At 39.9% G+C, this 8,621-nt stretch overlaps 1 pseudogene; it reads right to left on the reverse strand.

The window, feature by feature from the left end:
• The window catches only part of LOC102528943 (cortactin-binding protein 2-like), a 42,955-nt pseudogene extending 35,102 nt beyond the window's left edge, over window positions 1-7,853 (reverse strand).
• Between the last annotated feature and the right edge of the window lie 768 nt (window positions 7,854-8,621).

Raw genomic sequence — 8,621 nt, forward strand, 5'->3', positions numbered from 1 at the left:
GTATGATAATCTCTAGATTTCCCAGACATACACCTCAATGTTCACATCAGCTCTATTTACAGTGGCCAAGATGTGGAAGCACAGTAAATGTCTACTGACAGTGAGTGGATGAGAAAGATGTGGTATATATACACCTTGGAATACTATTCAGTCATTGTAAGGAATGAAAGAATGTTATTTCCAACTAAATGGAATGTATATAGAGATTATCATACTAAGTGAAGTAAGTCAGACAAAGATAAATATAACTTATATGTGGAATCTAAAAAAAAAATAAAAAAGGATACAAATGACCTTATTTACAAAACAGAAATAGAATCACAGACATAGAAAATAATCTATGGTTTCCAGGAGGAAAGTGGTGGTGGGGAGGGATAAATCAGGAGTGTGGGATTACAGACACAAGGTAGGATATACAAGGGCCTACTGAATAGCACAGGGAAGTATATACAGTAACTTATAATAACCTATAATGGAAAAGAATATGAGAAAGAACATATATGCATGTATAACTGAAGCAGTATGTTGTATACCAGGAACTTAAACAACACTGCAAATCAAATATATGTCCATGAAAAAATAAAGTGTATCAGAACTGATCTAATCTCATAAGATTTATGTTGCCCCACTCTGCCTTCTGGAACTCACTTCGCACCCCTCCCCCATCCATGCAGCAGCTGCTCAATCTCCCCACCTGCTCAAACCAGAACCTGGGACTCTGTCTGATCCCTCTTTCTTCTTCACCCCACATGCAGTCAGCTTCTCCCCTGTCCCTGGGTCCCAACTGCAAATGCATTCATCACCTCTCTGTATCCCCCTCACCTTCCCTGTCTAATCCACCACTGCCATTGCCCCAGATTCATGCTCTTTGCTTTCCTTTCTTACTCCCTTCAATCCAAGAGAGGGATGTTTAAAATACAGACCTGTTCCTGTCACTCTGCTAACACACAAGAAATGTCTCAGGGTCATTTTGGGGAAAAGCCCCAATCCTGAGCCAGATCTGAAGCCCCTCCTCCTGTCAGCAGCCCACCTAGTTTTGTTCTCCTCAGTCCAGCCACACTGGCCTCTGTCTGTCTGTTCTTCCAAGGACCACCCCCTGCCCTGCCTTCAGTGAAAGCCCATTGAGCTCTTTACCTGGTTGACTCCTCCCTCAGGTTTACCTCAAATGCTGGAGGTTGGTCTGCCCTGGGCCCACAGTTCCTCCCCCAAGGCTCTTTCCATAGTCCTGGGAGATGTCAGTGTGGCCTCGTGGGCCCCAGTACTCGCCTGGGAAGTGGCAGGAAGCTGGGGCTTTGGGAAACCTCAGGTCCCCAGTCCCATGTCTTGTCCTGCAGCTGTCTAGCAGGTAGCCCAGTGGGCTCTATAGCCCTTGGTGACTACAGGATAAAAGGCCCTGCACTGCTCGGGAGCCCTGTCCCCCTGCTGGTTTTCCACATGTAATTTAGAGAAGAAGAAAAAAAGCCAAAAGTGTAGTGACACAAACAGTATGGTACTGGCATAAAAACAGACATTTAGACCAATGGAACAGAATACAGAGCCCAGAAATAAATCCACACATGTATGGTCAAGAAAATTACAACAAAGAAGCCTAAAATGCACAGTAGCAGAAAGGACAATCTCCACCATTAATAGTGTGTGGAAAAATGGGCAGTTATATGCAATAGAATCACACTGGACTGCTATCTTAGAGCATCCACAGAAAGTCAAAATGGATTAAAGACTTGAATAGAAGACCTGAAACCATATAACACCAAGAAAGAATAGGCAGTGAGGTCCTTAACATCAGATTTGGTTTTGAATTGTTGGCTCTGACTACAGAAATTAGAAGAAATGAAAATAAAAATTAGCAACTGAGACTACAGCTAATTGAAAAGCTTCTTCACAGCAAAGGAAATCATGCACTAATTGAAAAGGTGAGGCATGAAATGAGAGAAAATAACTGCAATTCAGATCTGATTGGGGTAACATCCAAAATATATAAAAACTCACACAACACAATAGCACACAAACTCTCATTAAGAAATGCATACATAAGATTTTGTATATATTTCCCTGTGCTATACAGTATAATCTTGTTTATCTATTATACAAGATCTATGGTAGCTCACAGAGAAAAAAATGAGAAAATGAATACATATATGTTCATGTATAACTGAAAAATTGTGCTCTACACTGGAATTTGACACATTGTAAAATGATTATAAATCAATAAAAAATGTTAAAAAAGAGAAAGAAATGGGTATAAATTCTGAATAGATATTTTTCCAAAGGTGAAATACAGATGACCCACAGCACATGAAAAGATGCTCAACGTCATTAATCACCTGAGAAATGCACATCAAAACCCAATGAGATGTCATCTCACACTTGCCAGAATAGCCAACATCAAAAAGTTCACAAATAACATATGTTCGTGAGGAAGTGGAGAAAAGGGAGCCCTTGTACACCATTGGTGGGAATGTAAATTGTTACAGACATTTTGAAAAACATTTGGAAATTCTTCAAAACCTATATATAAAACTCATATGATCCAGAAATTCCACACCTGGATATATATTTGAAGAAAAGAAAAACTCCAATTCAAAAAGATAGTTGCATCCTAATATATATATATATAACAGAATTATTTACAATAGCCAAAAATGGAAGCAATCTAAGTGTCCAGCAATAGATGAATAAATAAATATGTACATAATTTATTTCATTTATATTTATACATATATAGAATGGGCTACTACTCAGTCATAAAAAAGAATGACATTTTCCCATTTGAAATGACATGGAATGATCTAGAGGATAGCGTGCTTAGAGGACTAGGTCAGGCAGAGATGATAAATACTGGGTGTTATCACTTATATGTGGCATTTGGAATATAAAACAAGTGAATGTATATGATGAAACCCAAACAATCTCACAGATATAGAGAACAAACTAGTTGTTACTTGTGGTGAGAGGGAAGCGGGGAGGGCCAAGAAGGGATAAAGGATTAAGAGACACAAACTACTACATATAAAATAAATAAGCTCTGCGTATATAGGAATGTTTACTTGTATGTTTTAAACTTAAACAAGCCCCAGTTTCATCCTGGGGGTGCTGGCAGATGCTGGGGTGGGGAGAAGTTACCTTTGTAAGATAGTTGCCAAGCTTTCCAACAACTCAAAGGCATCAGCTCCTCAGGCCACCCCGAGGTGGATGTGTGACCAACTTTTCCATTTCTTTTAAGAAAATGGTCTGTTTGAAGTTTCTGTCCTTCCGAGACTCAATTTTGGATACGAGATGTTTTTTATGAAGGGAGTTAATTAGGTTTTTTCATTTACTTTTATTTTTAGAGGAGATACTGGGGATTGAACCCAGGACCTTGTGCATGATACGTATGTGCTCTATCACTTGAGCCATACCCTCCTCTTGGGACTCAATTTTGTAACTTTTGTTTTCTAGAAAATTATTCACATAGCCTAACATGGCCAGTATATAGGTATGCAGTTGTTCATTACCTTTTTATAATACATTTTGTAAAGTATTCCTTGTCTTATTCATAATTAACTTATTTTTTATTGGCTTGACAGGTTCACCTATTTCCAAATAGAAAACAATACTTTCCTTTTGCCAAAAACAACATTTATTTGCATCCATCAAGCAGAGTGGTTGGTTTCCAATTGGTTATTTTAGGTTTTCCATATTAATTTCTCCTCCTTTTCCACTGAAAAATACTGTATGGTATCACTCATATTTGGAACAAAAATAAAAAAAGAAGACGACAAATGAACTTATATATAAAACAGAAACAGACTCACAGACATAGAATACAGACTTGTAGTTGCCAGGGGGAGGAGGGTGGGAAGGGCTAAACTGGGAGATGAAGATTTTCAGATATTGATGGGTATATATATAAAATAGATAAATAAGTTGATACTGTATAGCACAGGGAAATATATTCAATATCTTGTAATAACTCATAGTTAAAAAGAATATGAAAATGAATATATGTATATTCATGTATGACTAAAGAATTGTGCTGTACACTAGAAATTGACACAACATTGTAAACTGACTATAACTCAATAAACAAAAATGAAGACAACATAAAATAAAATAAAATAAAATAAAAATAGCAAAAAAAATTTTTCTTTTAGGAAAAGATCTTACCAAACAGAGTCCCATGAATTATATCATGAGATCCATTTCTCAGGTAATTGATAAATGATATCAAAATTGAAAAATTCTCATAAGGGAAAGAAAGGTGGAAGAATGAATGAGATGGCCCAATGGTATGTTTTTGGAGAGAGCCAGCCCAGAATCAGGGCATGCAGTCCTGCTCGGAACTGAGCAATTTTGAATTTTGAATTTCAGATTCTTGGCTCTAAATGCCTCACATTAGAGATCCTCAGATTCAAACCTCACCTAGAACAGTCTTTTTTTTTTTTATCATTGCTGAATCCTTCAATGTTGGTGCTTAAATATCATTTGCTGAACAAATCCTCACAGGTACAGCAACATCACATGTTTTAGTGAAGCTAAACTTGAATAAAGAGATCTCTATATCAGGATAGACTGCTCTGCTATCAAAGGGGACAAATGCTGAATTTCTCTCCTTGTCAAAGTTGTTATCTATTTTTTAAATGCTAGTTTGTTTCCCCTTGTTTTTGATAAAGCTGAATTGATTGCAAGTTAAAATAAGAACTTCCTTTCCTAGGGCTATGTTCATTCTTCCAAACTGAGCTGGCAAACACTGTTGTTAGTTTTAGTAACATTTCAAAGAACTTCTTCCCCATATATTGCTTCTAGAGAATAATCTTAAGCCTGGGTAACCAGTATGAAAGATGTGGAAAGAATCAGGTATAATGAGAATGTCTGAAAGAAACTGTTCTCTTGAGCAAACTAGCCTATTTCCATTAATGTCATTATTTTTATTAACATTATTTTTTGACTTATAAAATACATTTGAACAATAGCAATCTCCTCTCCCTGGGGCGTTAGAAATAATATCCCCCATGTATGGAGAATTTATTACATTCTGGTCATTTGGCACATACTAATATGATCCTCACAGTAAACCTATGAGAAAGGTCATAGGATCAGAGAAATTTGATGATTTCATCACAAGTACTAGGGTCTGGAGCAGGGATTTGAACACAGGGCAGAAGGAGGCTAAAGCCCATTTTCCCACCTTACTGTACTGCTTCACTAAGTCACCAGGAAGCTGCTATGTATTCAATATGAAGTTGAACTCAGTTAAAAAGAACCGCATGGGCCAAAGACTTATCTCTCACAGGGGAGATTGCTCGGTGCCTCTAAGAAAATTTCAGCTTAACACCCTGAGATTAGTTAGCCTTGCATCTCTGATCCATGGAGGTCTGTTTAATTCAAGCCACATGTGGGCATTTCCACTCCAAGTACAACATCAGTTCTAAACCTGGTGGCATGTCACAGAGGCACAAGTCAAAACCCAGGAAGGAACCTGAGGTGTGTTACTGTTTCCAAGCAGAAACATCCTTGGAAGCTTATCTGAACAGAAGGCCTATCTGAAAATCTGGAGGTTTGCCCAGCTTTGGTTTCCTGTCTAACTGAAGCAGAGAGAACCAGACATGGAGCCAAGGGGTTTGTGCTTGTGGGGTCAGCAACCTAAATTTGAAGATTTGGACCAGCTAGGCTGCATGCAGCCTGCAGCCAGGGCCCTGCCAGCAACACCACCCCAGGGGCCCAGCAGCACAATGAGAAACCGGAGGAAGAAGATAAACATTACAAGCATAATGATGCCACAGGGCAAACCGACTTCCCACCTGGCAGAGAAGGGGAGACAGATCCCCCAGGGTTATTTTTATAGATTATTCTGCTATCCTTGGCATCCAGGAAGGATCTTTTGCTATCTGCAATACTGCCGGTAGCTAATGTGTACTGAGTACTTGCCATGCTCATGATACTATACTTAGCACCTTACATATATTATTTCAGTGGTGAGTAATTATAATGAGAGTGGCTGAAAAGGCAAGTGTACAGCTTTAAGGGTTTCTACAGAAAATGTCATTTTGGCATAGTCTTTACTAAAAAGAGCCACCTCTATTTCTTAGCGCTACACCACCTCACCTGTCATTACTGTTTTCTATACCCAGCACAAGGTTGCCTTGAATCAAAATGCTTTGTTGTTGCTGTGCCACAGCCAGGACTGTAAAAATAACACCATCACCTGCTTTGGGAAGCAGAACCTTGGACGCATCCACAGCCCTCCAGCAGTTATTTCCAGCCATCTCCCTGTGATGCTTCCTGCTCTGGTTAAACTTAACCCCAGTCAAACCATATCTCTTCCCTGTTGAAACACTACCCGCCCCCTCACCTTTGCTTAGAGAAGATAGGGCAACATCTGTGGGAGAAAGAGAAAACTTTCTTCAAGTGTTGTTTTCTTAGGAAGGAGGAAGCTTTCCTAGGTATTCCACAGCAGACTTGCTGTCTCATTGGCCAGAAGATTCTGGTCAAATACCCATTTTATGAAGGTCTATTCCATCATTACCTAGAATGGAGGGTGTGGTGCAGGTGTGGTTTAAAAAATGGGAGAGACTATAGGATGATTCTACTGTTGGTTGGTTGGTTGGTTTGAATTAATTTTTAACCTGCCTAATTTTAAAAAATGATGTAAGGGAGCAGGGGCACTGGGTGTAATGTACTATGCTTACTGTCACTGTTCCTGTAATCCCCACAGCACACAGGAGAGAGAGGGATGCAGCGATTCTGACCTCAACCATCTGTGCTTCAACTCAAAGACTGACATATTTCCCGACTTTCCCAAGGCTCTGGCAAGGAAAACTCAGATCCCCAAATCCAGGTCATTCTGATGCAGCAGTAACCAGCTGGGTTTTCAGTAACCGGGATGGAGACATCTGTTTTCCCAGCCCACATAAAAATATGCACAAGGGTGCAAATCAGCAAATCTACAGCTTCCAGGTGACCAAGCTGGGATGTGCTCTCCCTTTGGGGACCATGAAGGGTAAATCTGGCCCTGGAAGACAGAAGGCCAGCAGCAAGGCTAAGGGGCTAAGCAAATCCAGACTCTGTCATCCCTTTTCTGCATTTGCCTAGAATAGAGTCCATCTGGCTTCCTGGCTATGCGGCCATTGTGCCTGTGCAAGGGGCACCATGGAGCATGCTGAGTGCCTGGAAAATTACCAGCAGCCTCTTGCAGTTCTCACCAGGCCACCAGGAACTGGCCACATGGGAACTGCCTTCTCTGACACTCCTGGTTCCTCAGATTATCTGATCAACCCCTACATTCTCATAGAATGAGAATTGTGAGCCCAGTTGGTAAGGAACAGAGGGGGCTTTTGTGTCCTGGTCTTAGAGAAGAGAGCCCCTTAGCTTTTCTCACATATCCACCTTCTGTGGCTGCAGCTTCTCCTTCCCTACCACACCACATCACAGAAGAAATTTAGAGACATCTTGGCTCTCCAGTGAAGACAGAGGACAATGGATTCCACATGAAAAATGGAATAAAATTGGGGTGCTGTTAGTCAGCCACCTAGGTGCAGGTGGCTTTTGGCAACCCAGGATGGGGTGGTGATTTAGAAGGGTAATTCTCAAAGTCATTACAGTTAATTAGCACTGAGTTACAAACTCATCAGCAGGTGAAGAGCCAGCTCCAGATCCCCAGGGAATTTCAGATGATTTAATATGCAAAGTGGCATGCATGTAAGGCAGCTGATCCTCTATAAAGAAATGATTTCATTATTTCTTTATTTCTCACTCCTGGATCCCATCCCTTTTATATACATACCACATCTCAGAAGACATCCGTCCAACAGGGCTTTGGGTCGAGGAAATTACTGTGTTCCTTGTTTTTAATTTAGCAACACACTTTCACAATGGGACCAGTGTATTTTTCAGTATTCTGATTCATCTCAGTAAGATGCTTTTTGACCTGGTCGTCTTCTAGACTCTGTGGTATTTATGATTGAACCAAAATTCTGCAGAGATACTGATGCAGTCTTAACATTGATAGCATGCATGACATCAATACCATTTACATATAGAACACCCTTGTGTATCTGGGAGCCAGAACAGTAGCTTAATTGACATCATACACAGAAACAAGAGATCTGTTCATTAGAGCTGGTGCTGAACAAAAAAGAAATGTACTGGACTTTGAATGTTGCTTCCTCTTCCAGTTGTTTTGTTCTTTGATTTTTGTGCTAAGATCTCTATCATTACTCCTGAGAAGCAGGAATCATCTCAGAAAGTATCTTGCTCTTTGGCAGAAACCCCTGCTGGCTCATCCTGCCCCACAAACCCTGCTAGTCCAGGGTAGAGAAAGAGAGCTGTATGTCTGCTCAAAACCACTCTCCCACAATTAATGGGTGCCTGGATTCACCTTTCTTTGCTGCTTGTGAGTTTCCATTTTCTCTAAGCCTTCTCTCCTTCACATAGCACTGAGGAGCAGAGGTTAATGAAAAAATGAAGAGTTTGACTTTATAAATGAAGTAGAAAATACATTCTCTAAAAAAGCAAAAACTAAGTGAGCTAATATCTGTGGAGGATAAGGAAAATATTTTTCTGAACTAAATAAGAGTAGTGATTTAATTACAGTGTTGCTACTTGAAGGTATTTTATTGTGTTCATTATTGCTGTTTCCTTTT

This window comes from Vicugna pacos, chromosome 11, assembly GCF_048564905.1.
Source record: "Vicugna pacos chromosome 11, VicPac4, whole genome shotgun sequence".
Taxonomy (NCBI): domain Eukaryota; kingdom Metazoa; phylum Chordata; class Mammalia; order Artiodactyla; family Camelidae; genus Vicugna; species Vicugna pacos.